The sequence below is a fragment of the Trichosurus vulpecula genome, chromosome 8 (assembly GCF_011100635.1).
Source record: "Trichosurus vulpecula isolate mTriVul1 chromosome 8, mTriVul1.pri, whole genome shotgun sequence".
Lineage (NCBI taxonomy): Eukaryota > Metazoa > Chordata > Mammalia > Diprotodontia > Phalangeridae > Trichosurus > Trichosurus vulpecula.
The window spans coordinates 50,548,989-50,575,723 of NC_050580.1; the positions used below are offsets into that span (position 1 = coordinate 50,548,989).

The following is a 26,735-nucleotide window of genomic DNA, read 5'->3' on the forward strand; positions in this document are numbered from 1 at the left end:
TAACTTTTTTGTGTCATGGAACACCTTTGGCAGTTTCATGAAACCTATGGACCCCTCCGAATCATGTTTTTAATTCTATAAAATGCACAGGATTACAAAAGGAAACTAGGTGTATTGAAATACAGTTCTCCAAATATGTATTTTAAAGTTCAGACTCCAGGTTAAAATTCCTACCCTAGATAAAGAGGCAAATAATTTCCTTGGCCCAGTCAAACAATTACATTATATATGTGGGTTTACCATGTCTCTGCCTGCATCTGCCTTCCTGTTATCTCCAGCCTCTCTGTATAACAAATACACAGGAGTCCTATCTCTCTGTGTTACAGCTGGTGCTTGAAGGGCTGGAAGGTGAACACGATGGGCTTGTCAGGCACCAGGATGAGATTAAAGATGGTCCCCACATCTGAAAGTTTGTGCACTTCAATCTTGAAGTTCTCCAGAATCTGCAGAGAAGAAAGAACTAAACTAAATAGAAAAGGTGGGAGACTCCAGAGCAGGGATGGCTTTATGAATGTTAAAAAAGGAGATTGCCCAGGAGTTATTTGAGACCCTCAAGGAAGGTCATTGGTTCAAACTATGTCTTCCATTCATGCCTCAAATACTACCATTGTGCAATTCTTTGGTCTCTCCAGAATAGTTTCTATAATGCAAGTCCCCATGGAGAAAACAACACATTCTGTGGAAATGGATACAGCTGGAGGGGGACGGAAAGTGAAAGAAGGATGGTATATATATCTATATATCTATATATGTATATATAGATATATATATGTATATATATATATGAACTTGGAAGAGTACACAATGTTTCTTCTTGCCTTGTCCATGGGCAATGAGTGAAGAGATGCAAGAGTGCAAGAGATCCAAAGATCTTGCAAGGCCTACCAGTAGTGTCCTGGGCGGTGGGGGAATGGCAATGGAAAGATAGGGGTGGGGGCATTGGGGCAAGGAGGGGTTATTCCTCTGATATAAAACTAGGAAACTGGACTAAACCAGTGGTGTCAAACTCAAATAGAAAGGGGAATCACCAAATAATACCTACAGATCCTTGTAGGCTAAACGTTGACTTATAAAACCACATACTAACATTATTTATCTTCTCTTTTATTTTTATTTGTTTTGTTAAATAATTCCCCATTATATTTTAATCTTGTCCCAACCACATTCAAGAATGTTGCAGGCCCTCCTCCTGGCCTATTTAACACCTCAGACTAGGCCATCCTTAAGACTCCTTCAAGTTCCAAATATGATTTTGCAATAATGACCTTGGAGCTGCCTCTGCCCCAGAAGGACATAATTTAGTAAGGTGCACTGGTGCCTGAGGGGAGGAGAAAACATTCTAATCTTCCTGCCACCTTTCCATCTCCCTGGGCCAAAGGTCGATCTCCAGTGATTCTGAGAACAGACCCCTGCCAGACATGCTAAACCTTACCTTCCCCCTAACCAACACATTCATACCCAGAGGTGGTTGTCATACCACTATCAGACAGAGACTGCTGCGACCACAGCAAGTCTCAGTTTAGGTTCCCAGACACAGGTACCTATGAACTGAGACCCAGAGAAGCCAGTGGAGCCAGTTTAAGAGGAAAGATAAGCTGATGAAACAGGGAGTTGGAGCCCACAATGCCCCACCTGGGTCACTGACGCTTTCATCAGTCTACTTTCCCGGTCTCAAAATCAGCTCTCACTGTTTGCTCTTGGGTACAGAGGGAGCCTTCTTTGTGGGTAAAACCCCTTCCAATCTACCAATGTCAGCACATGTTAGGCCTATGTCTCCAAAGCACAGACCTTATTCCCCCTGGGAATTAGCAGGAATTGTGAGTGGGTCCAGAGCAGAAAGGGACTTTGGGCATCCTTAATGAGATTCCATCTCTTCTCCCCTAAGCAGTAGTAGACTCACATGCATCAGAAAGATAGTCATCTCCAACTCCGCAATCCTCCTCCCAAGGCACTGACGAGGTCCAAAGCCAAAGCCCAGAGCCTGGAAGTAGGTGTCCTCTTGGAGCCATCTGCTGGGGTCAAACTTTTCTGGGTTGGAGAAGATGTTAGGATCCCTTCCCATGGCAAAAATGGCAATTTAGACCAGTGTCTGGGCAAAGACAGAGAGAGAGAGTAGACTAGAATCAGACCCATGTAGAGTGTCCAGGACAGCCTGCTCTGCTGTGCCCCCGTGATCCCAGAAGCATCACACGGAGGCATTCAGAAGCTTAGCTCAGGAACTCTAATGAGGGAGGCAGGAGACACTGAGCTCTATTAGGTACTGGCCATGGAACCGTGGACAAATTACTTCCCACCTCTGGACCTCAGTTTCCTCATCTTCTCAAATGGGGTTAAGACCAATCCCCACACCCCAGGGTCAAATTAGACAATGACTGTAAAGGAACTTTGCAAAGTGTAAATCAGTATATTAATGCAAGGAGCGATTGCTGATATTTCCATCCCAGGAGGAACCCTGTACTGTGGCCAAAGGGACAGTCTTATTAACCCTCAGATTGAAAGTTCAAAATGTCAAATTCCTCATTAAATACCCACCTCACTCCCAGACCTTCAACCCAAAGCACAAATGAATTTCTTTGCATAGGAGCTATTTGACTGCAGAAACCATGGTTTATTTACCTTCCTCTAGGTCACAGTCATCCAATACATTATACACAGCAGTACCTAATGTTGGTTGAATGTGAAATGAATGAATCACACACTGGCATATGTGATGATATATGTGCTAACATTAAAGACCAACTAAAGTCCACTAGGCATTTCATGTATTGTACTTCTGTTTAGCTCTCTGTTCCCAAGGCTAGTTGATTTTCTAGCTCAATGATTTTCAATAACCATCATCATAATGATAATAACAATTATACCTCTCAGTTTACAAAGCCTTTTACATGTTATCTCATGTGGTCCTCACAATAACCCCACGAGGAAGATATTAATATATTCCCATTTTCCAGATGCAGAAACTGAAGCTGAGAAAGTTTAAGGTACTTGCCTGAAATCACACAGCCAGTAAATGTCTGAGAAAGAATTCGAACTCAGGTCTTCCTGACTCTAAGTCCAGTTCTCTATCTACTTTGCCATCTACACTACAGGCCTTAATACATAAAAGTATATGTTCTGAACCTGGCTCCCTAACACCCAATAGAAACATAATTTGTGTGCAAAAAAAAACCCTAATAAAGTCGCATTCAGTCTCAGAATGAAGTCACGTATAATATGGGTTGAATATTTCTAATTGCCTATATTTATCCCTTCTGTGTGAATGCATCTCCCTTCGTATTTCTAGGGCAAGGACCCCATCCACTAAATTGCCCCACACAGCACAAACAGGGCCATGCAAACATTTAATACAAGCATTTGGATATGAAAGAGACAAAAAGAGACATAAGCAGGTAACTACGGGTGAATAGGCTCATTCAGAAATCACAGGCACATATCATAAGGGCTCAGGAAGCAAAAGCAATGCTCAGGATGGAGACAACCCTGCAATCCTCAGGCTGTGTGGGGCTGGCTTCTGCCCACCTCTGCTAAGAAAAAAAAGCTTAAATTCCTCTGTGATCTCCTCTCCTCCTAGGAAAAGGGCCATTGACCACCACCCAACCAAGTCCCCAGACTCTCATTTCCCTGGGGCCCATTCCAGACTACAGGTGAGAAAACAATAATGTGGGCTCTCTAGATGATTCCTTACGACTAGGAATGCCTAAAAAACTAGTTTGAGGGCTTACTTTGGCAGGAATCATGTAATCCCGGAGAACTAAATCCGATGGAAGGTACCTTGTTACAGTAACTGCTATGGGATATAACCTGAAAGAGAAGAGATAGAGAATACACCCACAGGTCCTGAAAATGATCATGAACTCAAGAATGAAATTCAACCCAGAGACTGACCAGCCTCCTCCTATTTCCTCATTCCCACTTCCTATTTCTTCCCATTTTAGCTGCCACCACATGTGTTCCTACTTTGTCATTTATTTCCATCCCCCTCTTTCTCACTGCACATGCAGAGAGGTTAGGGAAAGGGAAATGGAGCAGGAATTCCCCAGGACAGGAATGGGCTTGCCTCAGGGTTTCTTTGATGGCAGCTTTCAGAAGTGGAACAGATTTGAGCATCTTCTTCACATCTCCCTGGGCATCTCGCTGGGCAGCCAGGACTTCAGCCCGAAGCATATCTTGTACCTTTAGGTTCCGAGCCACTTCATACATGCACCACTGCAGGGTCATTGCCGTCTGAGGTAGACAGTTGAGAGCTGGATGAAGAAAGTGGAGTCCCCTACCAGCTGCTCCAGAAAACCCAGCTGTCTAGGCTCACATAAAAAGCTGTCTGTGATTACCATCACATGGGATCCAAGACCAATTTTTCACACCTTCATCCCCAACACAAATATATATACACACACTCTTAAGGGAAAATTTCATGTCACTGACAGCCCAAGCAAAATAAATCATGTTCCTACATCCCATGCCAGTGAAGGGGGACTTTGGGGCTCTCCAGTGGCCCTCATTTAATGAGATACCTTGAGCCCTAACTCTGGCACTACAGCATTAAATTTTACAAAAATCTCTGGTGTGTAAACAACTTTGCAGCTTCTACTTATATTGCCTAACTTTGTACAATAATCCAATGAGAGAGGGAGGCCTGGGATTCCAGTCCCTCTGAGTGCAAACATCAAAACCAAGGCTCAGAGAGGTAACTTGTTTGAATATTGGCATATGTAGAAAATGTCAGATGCGAGGCTATAATCCATGACTTGTGACCCTCAGCCCAGGGTTCTTTTCATTCTACTGGGCTAAATAGATGGGCATGGCCTTTGGACACAGATTCCAACTTGCCTCCTAAAAAACTGCTGAGGTCAACACGCTACCATACTCATATTGTCAACGAGCCTTCCTCATTTTGGCCTTTATCCACAATATTTGTAAGGTGCTCAGCACAGTGCCTGGCACACAGTAGACATTGAACAAATGCATATTCTCTTCCCCCCTTCATCCTTACCGTGTCTACTCCTCCTGCCATCATTTCTGTAACATTGGCTTTGATATCTTCAAAATTCATGCTGTTCTTGTGTAAGAGACAATAGAGAACGCCCGGATAATACGCAGTGTCTCCTGATCTCATTTTCTGGTGCTGGTAGAAGTTCTGTATATAATCTTCAGCTGAAAGACAATGGGAAAGAAAGGAAACATTATGGAGTCTCTCTGAATGGAAGATTTTGGGGTTGGGGAAGGAACATGAAGAAGATTGAAGAATTTTAAGGGGAGCCTGGAGTGGAAAGAACCCATCATTGGGAGTCAGGAAACTGGTTCCAGTCATGCTGAGGCCGTTGACCATTTGATCACCTTCACTTCCCACTGCATTTCTAGATCTTATTTACATCAATGTCTTTAGGGAAGCTGGAGGAAGGATAAAATACTCTACAAATGCATCATTGTCATCTTGCTAGCCTGTTGGTGTTAATGTTATCTCAAGGGCTAATGAAACGTGCTCCTATAAGAGCAGGCAGTTATTCATTGGCTGTACCTCACTTCTCAAATCCAGGGACAGATTTCAGAATTCAGGAGGCCGTTGCCTTCTGCAAAAGGTGCCTAAAATCATGTTGATGTAACCAAATACTATCCTTTTCACACCACACTCATGTACACACTTGCACATGTCCATACATATACATGCATTGCAAGTGTGTGTACACATGTGTACAAACCTTGTGTGCCTTTGTACATGGTATTACATACATGTGCAATAACCTGCCTCTGCACATTTGTGTACATATTCCCATGCACACCCATACACATGTAACTACACATGCAGACAATGATGTACATGGACACAGGCACAATGCACATGCTTATGGACATGTCTACATATGTAATCATACATGCGTATTTACACAATACATATGTGTGTAATACACATGTATACATTTGTGCACATATTCACAATCCACATGTATACGGAGCTACATGCACAGTGTAATACACACATGCACACACATACACACGCACTCTTCTGTGGTGATGCCCTTTGCATTCTTTATCCAGGTTTCTACAGGGTGCGGCCTCCATGCATGCCACTTCCCCCCCACTCTCTGTCAGATACTTAGAGGTCCTTAAACAATCACTTCAGCCCACCAGGTGAGAGCTGGGGAATTGACCAAACAGCACATTTGCTCTTTCCTTGGGTTCTCCCAGCTCTGCCTAGCTCCTCTGGTTACCCCAAAAGGATACTCAGAATGCAGATGCTCACCTTGCTCAAAAATCAGATCCCACAAGGCCACATGGTCCCTCCAAGTCTTGGCCCTGATCATGTGGAACAGCTCTGGAGGGATGCTCAGCATGGGAGTGCTAGTCTTGAACATTGTATACACAGCATCGATGAACTCCTGGGCATTGGGGTCCACAAAATCTTCTAGGAGTCCCAGACGCTCCCCAAACAGAATGTTGCAGATAGCTGTGGGACCAGAAATCAAAGCCTGTAGTATGCCTGACTTGTGGCCTTGCTGAGAGCTTTAGATCATTGGAATCTCCTTGACCTCCCGCTGGAATCCTGCCTACACCCTCAAGGTCATTTACACACTCTGTTAAACATGCTATTCTTTGTTAAATCAACCAGAATGGAGTACAAGTGACTAGGTGAGAGAAGACAACCAATGGGGGACTTCTCTTTTACAAAGAGTATTTTAGGAAATTAATTTTATAATATTAATATCCTGAGTATGGGGAAAGGAGGCATCTGGAGCAATAATGGGGACTGGGTATCTACCATACACCTGGAGAAAGGGCCCCAGAGACAGTAAAGAGAATCAGCCTTTTAAAAATTGACTTTTATTAACTGCAATTGACACAAAAGATACTTCTCATAACTCCCAATACATTTCCCAAAAACAGTTAAGCAAAACCACCTAATGGAACGACTGCCATGAGTAATGGTATAATTAGCTGATATTTTATTAACCATACTTAATTAAACCATAATAAATCAACTTACCCTTCCCTAGTTTTGTTGTTCAGTCATGTCTGACTCTTTGTGACTCCGTTTGGGGCTCTCCTAAGGCAAACAGGGTAAAGTGACTTGCCCAGGATCATACAGCTAGTAAGTCTCTGAGGCCGGATTTGACCGATGAGTCTTCCTGACTCCAGACCTGGCGCTCTGTGCGCTAGGGCATCCCCTAACTGCCCTTCCCTAGTTTACCCCCTTGCTAATGGGAAAGGAGGCTGGGTGCTTAACTTGTATGATGAAGTATAAACAGAATCAGGCGCCTTTCTGTGGACTCACAAAATCATGTGATTGACAGCACACTGGACTCAAAGACAAGAGGTGCTGGGCTTCACTTCCTTCTGTACTACTTCCTACCCCCCTAAATCATTACTTCTCTCTTAGCCTCAGGATTAAAGGGTTAAAGGAGTGCTAATACATTGTTGGTGAATCAGCAAACTGGTTCAAAGATTCTGGGAACAATTTGAAATTATACAGGAGAAGTCACTAAACTATGACCTAGAGATCCCAGGGATGGAAAAGAAGGAAACAACCACTTATTAAGCACCTACTGTATGCTAAGTGCTTTACGAATAGTATCTCATTTGAGCCTCACAACAAACCTGGAAGGTAGGTGCTTTTACATTTTACAATTAAGAAAACTGAGTCAGGTGGAATGAGTTGCTCAGGTCACACAGCTAATAAGCATCTGCAGCAGAATTTGAACTCAGGGCCTTCCTGACTCCAGACACCAACTGGACTACCTGCTCCCTCTATCCAGGAATCAGGCTTGGGATACAAGGAGGAGAGTGAACAGATTTGTGCTAAGAGCAGGGCAATGACCTTGGTGATTAGGCTATGTGCATGAAGTTTGCTGATCTCACTAGAGTTTGTGCCCTAGGCTTGTCCGTATAATAGCAAGTATTTTTCTTATGTTCTTAATCAGAGGTTCTTCATTTTTCTTAGATCATGCACTCCTCTGGCAATCTGGATAAAGCCCATGGATCCCATCTCCGAATGTCATTTTTAAAATAGCTAGCATTCATATAGTGCATCAAAGTTTCACAAGATTTAAATCTCATAGGACCTGAATATGTAAATCCTATGTTTCTGCTCTTCCTGTTCTGATTACTACCACCTCTGTCCACTCATCCTTACCCTCTACCCTCAAGATCATTAGAACCTCACAACAACTTTGGGATGGGGTGCTATTCTTATCAATAAATGGGGAAACCAAGGCAGAGAGAGCTTAAGTGACTTGCCCAGGGTCACACAACTAATAACTGCCTAAAGCTGAATTTGAACTCAGATCTTCCTGACTCTAGGCCTGGCACACTACCCATTGCAGCATCTATTAATTCACAAGATACTTATCCTCTGTGTAGTTTGTTTGTGTGTTGCCTCTCCCATTAAATTATAAACTCCTAGAAGGCAAGGGTTATCTTTTGCCTGTTTTGGTATCCTCAGCTGTTAGTAAGGTTCCTGGCCTATAACAGATACTTAATCAATGTGGATTGATTGGTTCCTTGATTGCTAAGACCCTCCCTCACTCAGACCTTACTCACACTCAAAAGCAAATCGAAACAGGTCCTGACTGAGGTCCACTGTGAACTTTCCTTGGTTGCTCCTCTCAATCCCCTTGTAAATCTTCTTCACAAAGTCCTGTGAAATTGGGGTGAGAAGGGGCTCAAAATTGTTCACTGAGTCCAAAGAAAACACAAAGTGGTTCAGGAAAATCCGGTCTTTCTTCCAGCTTTCAGAGCTCCTGAGAAGGAAAAAAAGGAGTTAAGGAAATCACAGTGTTCTTGGGAGAAGAGTCTGACAGTAACGAAGAAAACCATGGTGTTACACCTCTGCCGATCCAGGTCAGGGAAGCCAGAGGCTCCAAGAGGTCAGTGCTCCCTCTTGTCTGTACACAGCCCTTGGAGAAGGGTTTCCCACCAGATTCCCTTGCAGGGAATCCCAATCACGATCATTCATATCTCTCCCTCTTTTCAGCTCTCCTGTGTCCTTCCTCACTCACCCACACCTTGAGATTGAGAGACAGAAGAGACGAGGAGAAAACAGGGAGAGAAGGAGAGGAGAGAAAAGAAGAAAGGGAAGAAACAAGCCCTCATCTAGCTTCTCTGAAACTCCAGGCTAAGCCTGTACAACTTAAAGGTAATAGAACCGCAATTCAACACACATGAAAATCCTACTAAAAACAAGGTGCTGCACTAAGCTTATGTGAACAGACCCAGGTGGACTTTGGGAGATGTGCAGGCTACGTGAAGAAGAGGAGTCCTTTGATTGGTTACTGATCCAGGAATGCAAATACATGCAAAAGGCACTGGTTGGATGATAATGATCCTCTTTCCTCCCTGGCTTCAATGGAAGGAAGAGATGCTATAAGCTTCTGGGAGAGGAGAGAAACCTCAGGCCCTCTCCACTTGGACACTTGGGCCACCAAGTCATCTGTGAGTATGAGCCACTATTCCTTGGCCCCTTTGCCTTCATCCTTTCCTGCTCTTGGACAGAGGAGGAGTTTTGGGCTTTGACCTTCATTAAGTTGGGAAGACAAACTGCCAGAGGTCCAGGAGCTGGAGTCCATACCATGCCAGATTTTATGAATGGCTGGGCAGAGGGAGGAGCCAAATCCCAATGGACCTACTCAACCAAGCAGAGAAGCGGATGGAGAGAAATGAAGAGGGAGCCACATTTCAAAGGGAACTTGGGGAGAAACCACTGTATTAACCCCAGACATCAAAGGGGCATAAGAATTTTGAGGAAAATGTTTCATAACTCTTCTCAGAAACTATTGTTTTGTAAGAAGCTAATGGATATTAATTGCTCAAATAATATTGGGGTGCTAATAACTGGTGATTGATATATCAATCAATCAATAAACATTTCTTAAGCACCTACTATATGTCAGCCATTGTACTAAGTACCAGAGATACAAAAAGAGGCAAAAGATAGTCTCTGCTAGTATGGGCACTTGGGCTCTTAAGCTTCAAGAAGAATCTCTGGGGTACCTCTAGAACCCTCAAGGGGAAATGTCCTCGCTCTTGGACTCCTGACTTATCCCAAGAAGGAATTGGGAGCAGGACCTCCAGAGTGTAATAGGGGAGTTGAGGTGAACAAAAATAAGTATGATACAAAGAATAATTTGACATTAGCAAAGAAGTCACCTGGCCAAAGGGCTGTAGGGATTTTGAACAATAAGAGATGGCTTTTGGATAGGGGATCAGGGAAAGAGGATGCACCTAGATGACTCATTATGTTTAAAATTCAATTCATTATCTCCCCCTCAAAACTTTCCATCTTCCTAACTTCCCTTAACTTTCCAGGGCATCACCATCCTCCAGTTCCCAGACTCACAACCTAGGGATCATTCCTGACTCCTCTTTCTCACTCCCCATAGCTAGTATTGTGACATCTTTCATGTGTCTCCTCTTCTTTCCTCTGACATTGCCACAACCCTGCTTCTGGCTGATCTGCCTGCTACAACCATTTAAATATTCTATCCTTCCATACACCCACCCATCCATCCATTCTTCCTTCCATCCACCTACCTATCTACCCATCCACCCACCCACCCATCCATCCATCCATCCTCCACTCAGCTGTCCAAATGATCTTTGGTATGACCACAAAATTCCCAATTCAGTAAACTCCAGTGGCTCTCTGTTACCCCCAGGATCAAATGTGAAATCATATGTTTGACTTTTAAAGGCCCTCATAACCTGACCTCTTCCTGCCTTGCTAGTCTTCTTCTGCCTTACTACCCTCTTCATCCTCTGCAATCCAGTGACACTGGCTTCCTTGATGTGCCTCATATAAGAAACTCCATCTCCCTAAGCCAGGACTTTCATTGGCTGTTATTCATGCCTGTAACTCTCCCTCCTCATCTCTCCCTCCTGGCTTCTTGGGCTTTCAAGTCTCAACAAAAGCCCCACCATCTGTGAGGAACCTTTCCCACGCTTTCTTAATCTTGTGCCTTCCTTCTGAGGCTGCCTCCAATTTGGCCTGTCTATATGTTCTTTGTATATAGTTGTTTCCAAGTTGTCTCTCCCATTTGACTGTGAGCTCCTTAAGGGCAGGGTCTGGTGTTGTGTGTATGGGGGGGTGGCATTTTGGGGAGTTGCCTTTCTTTATATCTCTAGCATTAAGCACAGTGACTGGCACATAGTAGGTGCCTTATTGACTAATTAATGTGAACTTTGATGAGGGAAGGATTTTTTAAAATTAAATACTATTCATTTGTTTATATCACCAGTCTAGATTATCTATTTCCCTACATCTATTTCCTAATCTATTTCCCTGAATTCCATTCCCACCCAGAGAATCATCTCGTATAATGAAGAATTTTTTACGAGAAAACAGAAGAGGGAAATTTTTTAGCAAACTAGCTCAATACATTGAAAAACTGTAACATTCTGTGTAATGTTCCATATCTATATCTCCACCTCTGCAAAGGAGCAGGGGATGTGTCTTAAGAAGAATTTTAACCAGTAGTGATATGAGGGATACAAGCATGAGAGATGACCTACAACCTACAAAAATGCAAGGACGTCAGAGAGAACAAGATGAAATCCAGAACCACCTAATGTCAATTTGACTAGACAAAAGAAAGAATAAAGTCGGGAGGAAAAAAAAGCTGTAAATGTAGGAAAGAGGTAGATTGCTAAAGGAGCAGCTAGGTGGCGCCCTAGTGCACAGAGCTCCAGGCCGGGAGTTAGAAAGACTCCCTCAGTTTCCTGATCTGCAAAACAGGGATAATAATAGCAGCGACCTCCCAGGGCTGTTAGGAAGATCAAAAGTGCTTACTCAGCACAGTCTGGGGCACATAGTAGGTGCTGTATAAATGTTAGCTATTATTATTATTATTATTAAGCTATAGCAGAAAAGATTACATTCTTTAAGAGTTCAAATCACAGGCTCTCCATCGGGGTGGGGTAATGCCCTCTGCACACTGCGAGGACACACAGAGACCAGATCTGGCATTTCAACAGCCTCTGATAACTCAAGATGCTTGGGCCGTTACCGTGTGCACCGTCCTCATGGCCAAATGCCTCACTCATTAACCTTACTGTAACTCTTTCCGTTTTTTCCCAAGATTTCTCATTTGTGAGTTTATCTGATCCTCACATTTTGAGGCATCACAGAGTGGGGATTATTCTTCCCATTAGATACATTCACAAAACCAACACAGTCAAGGGAAGGGACACCCAAGATCACACAGCTCATGTGGGGAAGAGCTGAGACCAGAGCCCAGGTCTCCTTAGTACCTGCCTTCTGTAGATTCTATGAGGGGCCACTCCCTGCATCTCTTCAGACGGCCTTTGATTCTGTTCCGTGCAATATGGGGAGAGGAAAAATGTGTCTGCAAGACAAGGGGGAAAGACTTACTTGAACAGGACTCCAATAGGTTTTTTCCTGTAGGTGTGATAAGCCAACCATGGTGGGATACAATATCTTTCTGGGTAGTGTCCCTCTGCCTTAAAGAGGCAGGCAGCATCGTCAGGGTTGATGATAAAAACAGATTCTGAATTGCCAAGTCTCTCCCTGGAAAGATTAATGAAATCAAGAGGTCAGAGGCCAAACCCTAGAGATCTGCACGTTAGGCCTAGGGTAAGCAGAGTTAAATGTTTAAATCTAGGCACTGAATCTGTCTTAGGACCAAACTCCCCAATTCCCAGCAACTACAACTAATCCCTCACACCTAGAGCAGGAGCCTTGAACAAACAGCCATAAGCCTCACACTTCCTACATGACTATAGTCATGCTAGACAGACCCCCAGTGCAAATAGCCTCACGCTCACCTGCTTACTCAGTGACTGAAACTGAAAAAAAATTTTAAGAGAAGGGTGAATGAAGCAATAATCTCAGGATCTGGAATTCCCACTTTTAGAGAGCATCTGTAGGGCTTCAGGAGACAGGTGCAGTTTAACTGGCTTACAGTAGAAACAATGTTACCTGGATATGATGCTTGCAGTCACAAAATGCCTACAATGTTAAATTCCAAGTTGCAAGACTCCTCACAAGAAACTGACTTCTAGACTGGAACTCAATCCCATATGCCACCTAGCTGACCACAGAAGTGTATACATAATATATAATATATAGAAGTATATACTTAATATATACCATATATAATACATATATCATACAGAATATATACATTATATATAGATATTTATATACATAATATAGAACATATACATTACATACAGACATATATACCTAACATAGAAGATATAATTTGTATATAATATATAGAAGTATATACACAATACATACATTATCTAATATAGAAAAGTATACACGCACACACACACAGATATATATATATATATATATATATATACACACACATATAGTATACACGTAAGCCCAATGGCACTAGCACCCAGGATAGCTGCTAGGACAGATTCACTCTTGATATTCACAGACAGGAAAGACAGCTTTGAACGGCTTAATGATCTTACTTTACTCTACCTAGTTTTCTCACAAGGGTTGCTGAGCACAAACTTCGACAGCATTCCCTAATCACCCGTCTCACAGGAGCCAGAGAAGTGGGGGGGGGGGGGGGCGGACAACTACAATCGAGACGGGCACAACTTGTGCATTCCTCTGAATCCCCTCAAGCCCCAATGGGGGCTGGTTGAAGCACACACAGATATCCCCCAAGCCTTGAGGGGGGCGGGTCAAAGCACATACAGCATTCAAGCTTCTGTATTCAACACTAGAGAGTTAGCCAGTCATTGACACGTGACCATCTGCTTTATAGAGCATTTACTCAGCATCTGATTGGTTCAGCGCCAGGGGACGTCAGTACCTGACTCAGTACCTGATAGATTTAGTGCCAACAGGGGTGAAAGCATCATGTGACCCAGCACGTGATTGAATCATTATATAATGCTGGGTGGAGATGTTTATAAGTCATGAGCCTACAAAACTGAGATTGTTATGGCCATGGATCTTGGGAAACAGAACTCTAAGAAAGAATAACAAAAATCCACCTTACTTATGCTTACAATATGTGATATATAATATATTATGCACATAACATATTGTATATATTATGATATATGTATGTAATACATTATATACATATATTAAACATAATATAAGCCTATAATATATAAATAATATATAGAAATATGCATAATATAGAACATATTTTATATATAACATATGGAAATATATACATAATATAGAATATATACTAAATGGAAGCAAATATAGAGAGAGATATATAACATATAATTTATAGAAGTATATAAATGATATATATGACATATGGAAGTATATGCATAATATAGAATATATACTTTATGTATAATAGATAGAAATACATACATTGTATATTATATAGAAGTATATGCATTATATATTATATATGAGTATATACAGAATATACAACTATATATAATATAGCAAAATGCATAACATAGAATTTATGGAAGCACATATATAATACCTAAAGGATGTACATAATATATAATACATAGAAGAATATGTATTATGTAGTATATATATAATACATATAATGTATCCACACACATGATGACGCGAGGCAGTGGAGCACTGTCAGTTCAAAGGATCAGAAAAAGCCTCAAGTCCAAGGTGATACTTGAGCAGAGTACTGAAGGGAGCTTGGGATTCTAAAAGGTGGAGGTGAGGAGAGAGGGTGCTCCAGGTGTGAGGGACAGCCAATGCAAAGGCACACAGAGAGAAATGAAATTAGTTATCTGAGGAACATCACACAGGCTAGTTTGGACCACAGAATATGTGAAGAGGATTACTCAATGCTTTCTACCGCCTATCCATGCCACTTTCTCAGTGACCTCCTGTCTTTCAAACCAGGGTTTTCAGGTTAAGAGAAGTAAGTGATTCGGCCTGATGCCCTGTCCCCTAGGTTTCAAAGGGAGGGAGGCCTTCAGTAGGACTCTCAGGCTGATATAGTTTTCCCCCTTATTTACAACAAACCCTGGAGCTCCCCAATAATCCTGTTCTTCCCACAGCCAGAGCATTTTTTGCCCCTAACTTGCTGATCCTTAACAAAGTGACCTTCAAGGCCAGGATGAAAAATCCACACTTCTGACCTCAGTGGAATGCCCCCTTTGTTTCTGAATATTAATAACATAGCTCATTCATTTGCTGGTTTAAAATCTTCAAAACCTCTTGTTCTCAGTATCAAAGCAGGAGGGGGGAGGAGGAAGAGGGGCAGACAAATAGATGCCAAGGTGGAAAGTAGGGATGAGCAAGAGGGAATGGAAGTCAGAGGCAGACAGTCACTGGAAGAGGAAAAGGCAAGGATGTTGAAAAGGAAGGGAAAAACAAAAAGAGTAAGACTTCTCCCTACCTAAGTTATCATTGCCTGGAATGTTCTCCCTGTCTCCATACCTTCTAATTCTCTCCCTCCTTCTCCCCACCCCACCCCCCTTTCTTCTCATCTCTACTCTCTCTCTTTCTCTTTCTGTCTCTGTCTCTGTCTCTCTCTGTCTCTCTGTCTCTCTCTCTCTCTCTCTCTCTCTCTCTCTCTCTTCCTCTCTCTTTCCATCTGTCTCTCTCTCTCTCTCTGTCTGTCTCTCCCTCTGTCTCTCTGGCCAAGGTACAGTGGGCTGTGTGGATGTTGAGCAACACTACAGCTGTTGCTCAGACCTGGGCTCGCTTAGACCACAAATTTGATCTGATGTATGCCAAGTGTGCCTTTGTCCATTGGTATGTGGGGGAAGACATGGAGGAAGGAGAGTTCTCTGAGGCACAGGAGGATATGGCTGCCCTGGAGAAAGATTATGAGGAGGTTGGAGCAGATAGTGCTGATGGGGAAGATGAAGGTGAGGAATATCGATTTGTATGTTATCTTTTTCTTTATACTAGGTCTTTTTTCTGTTCTGTGAAAATGTCCTCTGTGATCATTAAATAGCCACCTGACTGTCCCAGGGGTCTAAGATTAAGAATCCTATTGGAAAGTCATCAGGGAAATTAAAGAATGCTCCCAATCAGCCCCTCTTAACAACACTAACATAAGTAATTGGACTTAACCACAAAACAAACGCCTATGTGCTAGAGTGCTGAAAAGTAATTTGCTTATAAAAAGTCATATAAAAATCATCCCTAGGCACCCGAGGTAGCTGTCCCTGAGGATATCATCTTGCCTCCACTTTTCTGGAGAGACCTAACTTACCGGTAAATTGGGCCTAACTGTTGGAAGCCTTGTAAGGTTCGAATGTGCATGTTCTGCAACCCATTCTCCATCCAGAAGTGGAACAGATTCATTCAACCATTGGTCCCCTTTGAAGGGATCTCACTGAAGGGCCGGGGCCCCTGCAACCAGAGAGGGGAGGAACTCAGCTCACCACCTCTGACTGACAGCTGCATGCTCCTTACACTAGATGTCCAAACATCTTCTCTTGGTGAGCCAAGGAGGTAGTGTAGGCTCTTGGCCAGAGCTGACCGATGTGAGATTCCCCTGGCTAACATCATCACAGGTACTGCTGCAGCTGCTGCTGCCACTGCTGCTACTGGGAACATGACTATTCCTGAGCACGCAGATCACTGTTTATACTAATAGAAGCTCAAGGCAATGTAGCTTGTCACAGCCACTGATTTCAATATATCTCTCCCTTCTCTCTCTCTCTGTCTCTGTCTCTCCCTGCTGCCCTCTCTCTCCCTCTCCCTCCACCTCCTCACCCTCTCTCTGTCTCTCTCTTTGTGTCTCTCCCTCTCTCCCTCTCTTCCCCTCTTGCTCCCCTTCCACCCACTCCACTCCCCGGATTCCTTCCAGATAAGGAAGTATCAAGCTGTTAGTCAACCTGGGCGACTGGATCTCAATGAGCCAATCACTCAAAAAAAGGGCTCCAAGCAGAGAGCAAGGAAATTTGATTAAAGAAACATATATTAATTGCTTACCATGTGTAAGACACTTTGATAATACGGAAAAAGACATAGTACCAGCCCTCAATGAGCATCTATTCTAGTAGGAGAATATACAGACAAGTGGAATACGAGAAAGCAAGAGAGAGACAGAGACAGACAGGCAGACACAGAGATAGAGGAGACGGAGAGAAAGGAACACAGAGAAATGGAGAGAAACGGAATAGATCAACAGATAGGTCGGTAGTAAAGTAGACAACCGGCATGGATGGATGGATGGATGGATGGATGGATGGATGGATGGATTTGAGGTCATGCATCTATTCTTGCATGCATCTATTGATGGATGTATGGATGGGTGGATGGCTGAATGGGTGGATGGGTGGATGGATAGTTGAATGAATGTGTGGGTGCATGGATAGATGGATGGATAGGTGGGTGGATGGATGGATGTATGAATGGATAGAGCAGGCATTTATTAAGCAGATAAGTCAATTTACTTCCATTTGCCTCAGTTTCCTCATCTGTAAAATGGGAATAATACTGTAATATCTACTTCACTGAGTTTATACTGTATCTTTTTGGGTAGGGTCCTTCTGCCTTAAAGACACGGGCAGCATCATCAGGGTTGATGATAAAAACAGATTCTGAATTGCCAAGTTTCTCCCTGAAAAGATTAATGAAATCAAGAGGTCAGAGGCCAAACCCTACAGATCTGCATGTAGGGCCTAGCGTAAGCTTGAACCTAGGAACTGAAACTATCTCTAAAACCAAACTCCCCAATTCCCAGCAAATACATCAATCCATGCAACTAATTCCTCACACCTACAGCAGGGGCATTGAACAAACAGCCATAAGCCTCAAACTTCCTACATGACTATAGTCATGCTAGACAGACCACCAATGCAAATAACCTCACCCTCACCTCCTTACTGAGTGGCTGAAACTGGAAACAAATTTTAAGAGAAGAGTGAATGAAGTGGTAGTCTCAGGATCTGGAATTCCCACTTTTAGAGAGCATCTGTTGGGGCTTCAGGAGACAGATGTTAAGTTTAACTGGCTTACAGTGGAAATAATGTTACCTGGATATGATGCTTGCAGTCACCCAATGCCTACAATGTTAAATTTCCATGTTGCAACACTACTCACAAGAAATTGTCTTCCATACTGGAACTCTATCCCATATACTGCCTAGCTGCCCACAGAAGTATATACATAACGTATAATATATAGAAGTATATACATAATATATAGCATATATAAGAGAGAGGTTCATGTATCATATAGAATATATACATTAAATATAGATGTTTATATACCTAATGTAGAACATATCATTACATGCAGACATATATACCTAACATAGAACACATACTTTGTATATAACATATATAACATATAACAATATATATGATACATACATTATCTAGTATAGAGAGGTATATACATAATGTATACATGTAAGCCCAATGACACTAGCACCTGGGATAGCCGCTACGACAGATTCACTCTTGATATTCACAGACAGGAAAGACAGCTTTGAACGGCTTAATGATCTTCCTTTACTCGGTCTAGTTTCTCACAAGTGTTGCTAAGTACAAACTCCTACAGTATTCCCTAATCACCCATCTCACAGGAGCCAGCGAGAAGTGGGGGGAGGAGGGGGGAGGGGGGGACAACTACCCCTATATCTCAATAGGGTCGATCAACACCGGCACAACTTGTGCATTCTTCTAAATCCCCTCAAGCCCCAATGGGGGCTGGTTGAAGCACACACAGATTCCCCCCAAGACTTGATGGGGGCCAGTCAAAGCACACACAGCATTCCAGGTTGTGTATTCAACCCTAGAGGGTTCCTCATTCATTGACCAGTGCTTACCTGATTTATTGGGCATTTACTCAGCACCCGATTGGTTCAGAACCAGAGGAGGCCAAAGACTGCATGACTCAGTACCTAATAGACTTAGTGCCAACAGGGGTAAAAGCATTATGTGATCCAGCAGCTGATTGAATCATTATATAATGCTGGGTGGAGATGTTTACAAGTCATAAGCCTGGAAAACTGAGATTGTTATGGCCATGGATCCTGGGAAACTGAACTCTAAAAAGGAATAACAAAAATCCACCTTACTTACGCTTACAATACATTATATATAATATGTAGAAGTATATAATATATAACATATACATAATATATAGAAATATGCATACTATAGAATATATTACATATAATATATGGAAATATATAATATAGAATATACACTATATGGAAGCAAATATATAAAGGGATATATGTAATGTATAATATACAGAAGTATATAAATGATATTATATATATAACATATGGAAGTATATACATAATATAGAATATATACTTTGTATATAGAAGTATAAACATGATATAGAATATATACTTTATTATAATATACAGAAATATATAATATATACATTTTATAATATATAGAAGTATACACATTATGTATAATATATGAGTATATACACAATATATAACATATATAATATAACAAAATGCATAATATAGAATGTATGGAAGCACATATATAACACATAAAATGATGTACAAAATATACAATATATAGAAGTGTATGTAATATGTAGAAGTACATACATAATACATATAATATATCCACACACATGATGACACGAGGCAGTGGAGCACTGTCAGCTCAAGGGATCAGGAAAAGCCTCAAGTCCAAGGTGATACTTGAGCAGAGTACTGAAGGGAGCTTAGGATTCTAAAAGGTGGAGGTGAGGAGAGAGGGTGCTCCAGGTGTGAGGGACAGCCAATGCAAAGGCACACAGAGAGAAATGAAATTAATTATCTGAGGAACATCACACAGGCCAGTTTGGACCATAGAGTATGTGAAGAGGATTACTTAATGCTTTCTGCCACCTATCCATGCCACTTTCTCAGTGACCTCCTGTCTTTCACACCAGGGTTTTCAGGTTAAGAGAAGTAAGTGATTCGGCCTGATGCCCTGTCCCCTAGGTTTCACAGGAAGGGAGGCCTTCAGTAGGACTCTCAGGCTAATATAGTTTTCCCCCTTATTTACAACAAACCCTGGAGTTCCCCAATAATCCTGTTCTGCCCACATCCAGAGAATTTTTTGCCCCTAACTTGTTGATCCTTAACAAAGTGACCTTCAAGGCCAGGATGAAAAATCCACACTTCTGACCCCAGTAGAACGCCCCCTTCGTTTCTGAATATTAATAATATAGCTGATTTGTTTGGTGGTTTAAAATCTTCAAAGCCTCTTGTTCTCAGGGGGGAAGAGGAAGGGGGCAGACAAATAGATACCAAGGTGGAAAGTAGGCGTGAGGAAGAGGGAATGGAAGTCAGAGGTAGACAGTCACTGGAAGAGGAAAAGGCAAGGATGTTGAAAAGGAAGGGAAAGAGAAAAAGACTGAGACTTCTCCCCCCGCCCAAGTTATCATTGCCCAGAATGTTCTCCCTGTCTCCATCTCTTCTAATTCTCTCCCTCCTTCTCCCCACTCCAAACCCCCTTTCTTCTCATCTCTCCTCTTTCTCTGTCTCTGTCTCTGTCTCTCTTTCTCTGTCGCTGTCTCTCTGTCTCTCTCTTCTCTCTTTCTCTGTCTCTCTCTGTCTCTCCTTTCTCTCTGTCTCTCCTCTCTATCTGTCCCTCCTCTCTTTCTCTCTCTCTCTCTGTCTCTCACTCTCTCTCCTTTGTCTCTCCTCTCTCTCTGTCTCTCTCTGTCTCTATTTCTCTCTCTCTCTGTCTCTGTCTCTCTGTCTATCTCTGTGTGTGAGATCAAAACATTTTGCAGGTCAGTCAAGAGAAAAGCATGTCCTCCTCTCCCCCTCAATCTTCCCACTCTCCAAGCTCAAGCTTCATCTCCCCCATGAGCTGTCTAAATGTTTAATTACCAATTTAGACATTTTGGGTGTCAACTAGGTGGCACAGTGGATAGAACAAAAGAACTGGAGTCAGGAAGACCTGAGTTCAAATCGGACCTCAGACACTTAATAGTTTATGACCTTGTACAAGTCACTTAACCCTGTTTGCCTCAGTTTCCTTATCTATAAAATTAGCTGGCAAACGAAATGGCAAATCCCTCCAGTATCTTTGCCAAGAAAACCCCAAAAGGGGTCACAAAGAGTCGGACACAACTGAAACAACCAAATAACAGCGACAATCAGCCATTCACACGGTGTCAACATTTCCGCTGTGGTTTTTTGGCAGCTTCCCTGTCAGCGTCTTCAGTGTATTTTTAGCATTTTCATTATACATGTGACCTGAGTATGAGAGGCTATAGAGACATCTTTGTGCAGCTGAATGCCAGAAAGGCTAAGACTTATGAGAAGTTTAAGTTCTGCCTCTCAACTCTAGTTAATCTGACTCAGTTACAGGGGCCTGCTCAGGCAGAAAGGCATGAGGCCATGAGCATCTTGGTAGTTCCATTAATTGAGGCCTGAGCATTGAGAAGTGACCCTGGGTGCGAGGAGCAACCTGGAGACCTGATGAAGCCTTGGGGGAAGGGAGAAAGGGCAGTGCCCAGGAACCTGAGACAGCTCAGCCCTGATCTGCCAGATGAGATGACATCAGAAGACCCTTCCTACTCAATTAACAAATATTTATTAAACATCCACCATCATATGCCAAGAGTTGGCCAGGTACTGGGCACACAAAGGAGACAAATACCTCTGAACATAAATGCACCATAAGCACCAAACTAATTAATCTATACTCCGGTCTTGAGGTTTATGACACTATTGCAGAATCTCTTTCCCCTCAACTTCCATAACGTCACATTCCTAGTTCTCCTCCTAGGCAGCAAACTGGGATCTCACTCTCCATCTTTCCTCCTCTTAATGGGCTCTTCCCTCTCCCCTCTACACTCTCAGAGGCTTCCTGGTAGAATATGTCTCTACAAGAAGTCTCCCTTCCCCCAGCTCTAATCTCTCCACTGAGAGATCTCCTGCCCAGATGCCTTATCAGCTTCTTAAATTCCACATCTCTCCTAAACCCACCCATCTATCTGCACACAGTCAGCCTCCCCAGCTTAGAACCTCACCTTCCTCTCAGACTCTCTTCTCTTTCTGTCTTCTCATATTCACTCGCTCGCCATGGCCTGTCAGGCTTACCTCCCCAATCCAGCCCTTTGGCCACTTAGTACAGCACCTGACACAGGGTCAGTGCTTAATGAAGGCTTGTTGACTTAACCTGACTCAGTCATCACATGGAAGAACGTCATAATAGATAGAGTGCTGACAGACCTGGTTGGAATCCTGCCCCAAATACTCACTATGTGCCCACAGGAAAGGGGAAGGGGATAAGCATTTATTAAGTACCTACTATGTACCAGGCATTGTGCTAAGCATTTTGCAGATATTATCTCATTTGGTCCCCACAACTACCTTGGAAGGTCAGTGCTGTTATCTTTCCCATTTTGGGAAACTGAAGCATTGTGAAGTGACTTGCCCAAGGTCACTGAGCTAGGAAGTATCTGAGACTGAATTTGAACTCAGGTCTTTGTGACTACAGGTCTGGTGCTCTACACACTGCGCCATTTAGCTGCCTCTGAGTGCAAGGCACTTAACCCCTCTCTCAGTTTCCTCATCTTTAAAATGGGGATAATATTGCAGTATCTACTGAGTTTTTAAGACTCAAATGACACAACGCATAGAAAGTGCTTTGTAAACCTTAAAACTTCTATAACATGTTTTTAATAGAAACAGGAAGACTCCAAGGCAAAGTGAAAAGAACATTGGCTGCAGGGCCAGAGGACATGGGTTCACATTCCTCCAATGATGCCTATTGCCTATGGGACCTCAGGTCACTCTCTCCACCTCTCCCTGATTCACTTTCCTCATCTGTCAAGTCAATGTGTGGGTCTCTGTGCCCCTGATGGCCATTCCATCCATTATCCTGCTTCTCATATGAATTACTGTCATCACCTCTTAATTGCTTCCTGCCCTTTTCCCTTCCTGCCCAATACAAGGCATGTTCCACTTAGCTGCCAAAAGAATCTTCCTAAGGCACAGGTCTGATCACATCATTCCCCTGCTTAAGAACCTTCAATAGCTACCCATTGTCTCCAGAATAAAGTACAGACTCCCCAGTCTGGCATTTAATGCCCTCCCTCCACAATCTGGTCTCTACTTGCCTTTCTAGACACATATCACATTACCTCCCTCATGACTCAACAGCCATCTTGGGCTGTTGCCAGAATTCAGCATTCCATCCACTGTCTCTATGCATTTGCACAGGCAGCCCACTCTGCCTAGTCCTCCATCCTTCCTCATCTCTGCTCTTCAGAACCTCCCCCATGAATGGGTAGCATTCTCTCTCTCCCTTCACATCACACTACGTAGTTACATCCCTTATCAGTGTACATGGTTTATCCTGAAGCATAGTGTATCATCTCCTTGAGGGCAGGAAGGGTTCACTTTTTGTCCTCAATCAGCGCCAGGTACAAGATTTTCTATGTAGCAGGCACCAAGTGAATGTGTGTTTAATTAAATTGATGCTTACCATTGTTACCTTAAGGACAGAGTGAACCAGAAGGTTGTGTGTGTCATACCCTTCCCTCTTTCTAGATCTACCAAAATAAATAAATAAATAACTGAAAGGAAGTAAGGACCCCAGAAGACTGGAGAGATATACCCTGCTCAATGCTTGGAGAATCAACCAGTGTAGACAGTCTACAGGCATTTATTACACACTTATTATGTCAAATGCTACTGAGGAGTATCAAATGGTAGGGATCATTGCATTATAAACATAGAGAGCCTCTAAACCAGGAATTCTGACCCTGGGAGTCCATGTTCTTCTGTGTGTATAATTATATTTCAATATAATTAATTGCCTTTGTAATCCTATGTATTTTGTGCACTTAAAATATCATTCTACAAAGGAGTCCAAAGGCTCCACCAGACAGCTAAAGGGATCCAGGACACAATAAAAGTTAAGAAGCCCCCCGTTCTGCAATCCTGAAACCAAAAATAAACTGTATTTGAGGTCATGCCTCTATTGTTCAGATATTCAGGAGCGTCGGACTCTTCGTGACCTTGTGAACCACAGCATGCTAGTACAAGGAGGTTGCCTTGTAATAGATGCCACAGTAGTTTGCCATTTCCTTCTCCAGTGAATTAAGGCAAACAGCAGTTAAGTGACTTGCCCAAGGTCACATAGCTGGAAAGTGTCTGGGGCTGGATTTAAACTCAGGTCTTCCTGCCTCCAGGCCCAGCACTCTAGCCACTAACTGAGAAAAATAAAATAAAAAAACAAATTTTAGAAGTACCTAACTGTCTCTAATTTGGATTCAGATCTCCTGGCTTCTGGTCTTTGTATTATCTCATCTCAATCCCAGAAACCCAATCAATAACCCCCAGGAAGACCAGAAGCTACTTAATATTATCCTTATGGAGAAAGATCTAAGGAGTGAGGTGGGAGGAAAAGGGAAGAGTCTGAGCCAGGATTTAGCAAGCCTTGAGACATGCCACTAACACCACCACCCCAACATAGTCCATTTATACTTCTTTCCCCTTTACTAGACCTGTCTACAACAAAGCAAAAAGGTTAAAAAGAAAGAAATACCAGGATGCAGAGGAGGGCCAAGGGTTGAGGGATGGGGGCAGGAGAAATAGAGCAAGGCACAGGAAGGAGGCTGGGCCATGAGACTGGGCTAGAGTCACGGACAAGGCATTTGTGTGTGTGCCCCAAGAAAGATTGGAAAATCAGCCCTCCTGATGACACTGTCCCCACAGGTTAGTGAGGGGTGTGTGAGGGGTGGGGAAGGGGTGCCAAGACTCTCCAACCTGTAAGCCAAGAGTTCTTAACTTGAGGTCCATGGATACATTTCAAGAAGTCCATGACCTCGGATGATTTTTTTTAAAGACTTTTCCTTCAATTATTTACAAACCTTCTTATTCTAAGATGGGATTCATAGACTTCACCTGACTGTCCCAGGGGTCTAAGAAGATTAGGAATCCTACGGTAAAGTCACCAGGGAAATGAAAGAATGCTCCCAATCAGCCCCTCTTAACAACACCGACATACACAATTTATCTTAACCACAAAACAAACGCCTATGTGCTAGAGTGAAGAAGAGTAATTTGTTTATAAAAAGTCGTATGAAAATCATCCCTAGGCACCCGAGGTAGCTGTCCCTATGGATATCATCTTGCCTCCACTTTTCTGGAGGGACCTAACTTACCGGTAAATTGGGCCTAACTGTTGGAAGCCTTGTAAGGATCGAATGTGCATGTTCTGCAACCCATTCTCCATCCAGAAGTGGAACAGATTCATCCAACCATTGGTCCCCTTTGAAGGGATCTCACTGAAGGGCCGGGGCCCCTGCAGCCGGAGAGGGAAGGCACTCAGCTCACCACCTCTGGCTGACAGCTGCATGCTCCTGATACTAGATGTCCAAACATCTCTTGGTGAGCCAAGGAGGCAGTGTCGGCTCTTGGCCAGAGCTGACCGATGTAAGATTGCCCTGGCTAGCATTGTCACAGGTGCTGCTGCCCCTGTTGCTACTGAAAACAGGACTATTCCTGGGTCACCCAGCTCACTGTTTATACTAATAGAAGCTCAAGGCAATGTAGCTTGTCACAGCCACCAATTTCTCTCTCTCTCTCTGTCTCTCTCTCTCTCTCTGTGTGTGTCTCTCCCTCTCTCCCCCTACCCTTCTCTGTCTCCTTCCCCTCCTCTCCACTCCCCTGCATTCCTTCCAGATAAGGAAGTATCAAGCTGTAAGTCAACCCGGGGGACTGAATCTCAGTCAGTCAATCACTCAAAAAAGGGCTAAACCCAGAGAGCAAGGAAATTTGATTAAAGAAACATATATTAAGTGCTTACCATGTGTAAAACACTGTGATAATACAGAAAAAAAAACACAGTACCAGCCCTCAATGAGCATCTATTCTAGTAGGAGAATATACAGACAAGTGGAATATGAGAGGGCAAGAGCGAGAGACAGAGAGAAAGGAAGACAGAGAGATAGAGAGAAATGGCATAGATCAACACATAGGTTGGTAGGTAAGTAGACAACTTGGATGGGTGGATGGGTGGATGAATGGATTGATGGATGGATGGATAGATGGATAGATGGGTTGATGGATGGATGAATGTATAGGTGGGTGAATGGATGGGTGGGTGGGTGGATGGATGGATGTGAGGTCATGCATCTATTGTTGCATCCATCTATTGATGGATGGATGGATACAGCAGGCATTTATTAACCAGATGAGTAATTTAACTTCCATTTGCCTCAGTTTCCTCAACTGTAAAATGGGGATAACACTGCAATATCTACTTCACTGAGTTTTTAAGACTCAAATGACACAATGTACAGAAAGTGTTTAGCCAACCTTAAAAATGTCAGTAACATCTGTTTTTAATAGAAACAGGAAGACTTCAAGGCAAAGTGAAAAGAACATTGCCTCCAGGGCCAGAGGACATGGGTTGAAATTCCTCCAATGATGCCTATTGCCCGTGGGACTTCAAGTCAGTCCCTCTACTTCTCCCTGATTCACTTTCCTCATCTATCAAAGGAAGGGGTGGGACTCTGTGGCCTCTGATGGCCTTTCCATCCATTATCCTGCTTCTCATATGAATTACTGTCATCACCTCTTAATTGCTTCCTTCCCTTTTCCTTTCCTGCCCTATACAAGGCATGTTCCACTTAGCGGCCCAAAGAATCTTCCTAAGGCACAGGTCTGATCACATCATTCTCCTGCTCAAGAGCCTTCAATAGCTATCCATTATCTCCAGGATAAAGTACAGAGTCCCCAGTCTGGCATTTAATGGCCTCCCTCTACAATCTGGTCTCTACTTGCTTTTCCAGTCATATCTCACATTACCACCCTCATGACTCAACCATCTTGGGCTGTTGCCAGAATTCAGCATTCCATCCACTG

General features: G+C 43.0%; 1 pseudogene; it reads right to left on the reverse strand.

The window, feature by feature from the left end:
- Nucleotides 1–320: 320 nt before the first annotated feature.
- LOC118829400 lies at nt 321–25,323 on the reverse strand (annotated as a pseudogene).
- Nucleotides 25,324–26,735: the final 1,412 nt, after the last annotated feature.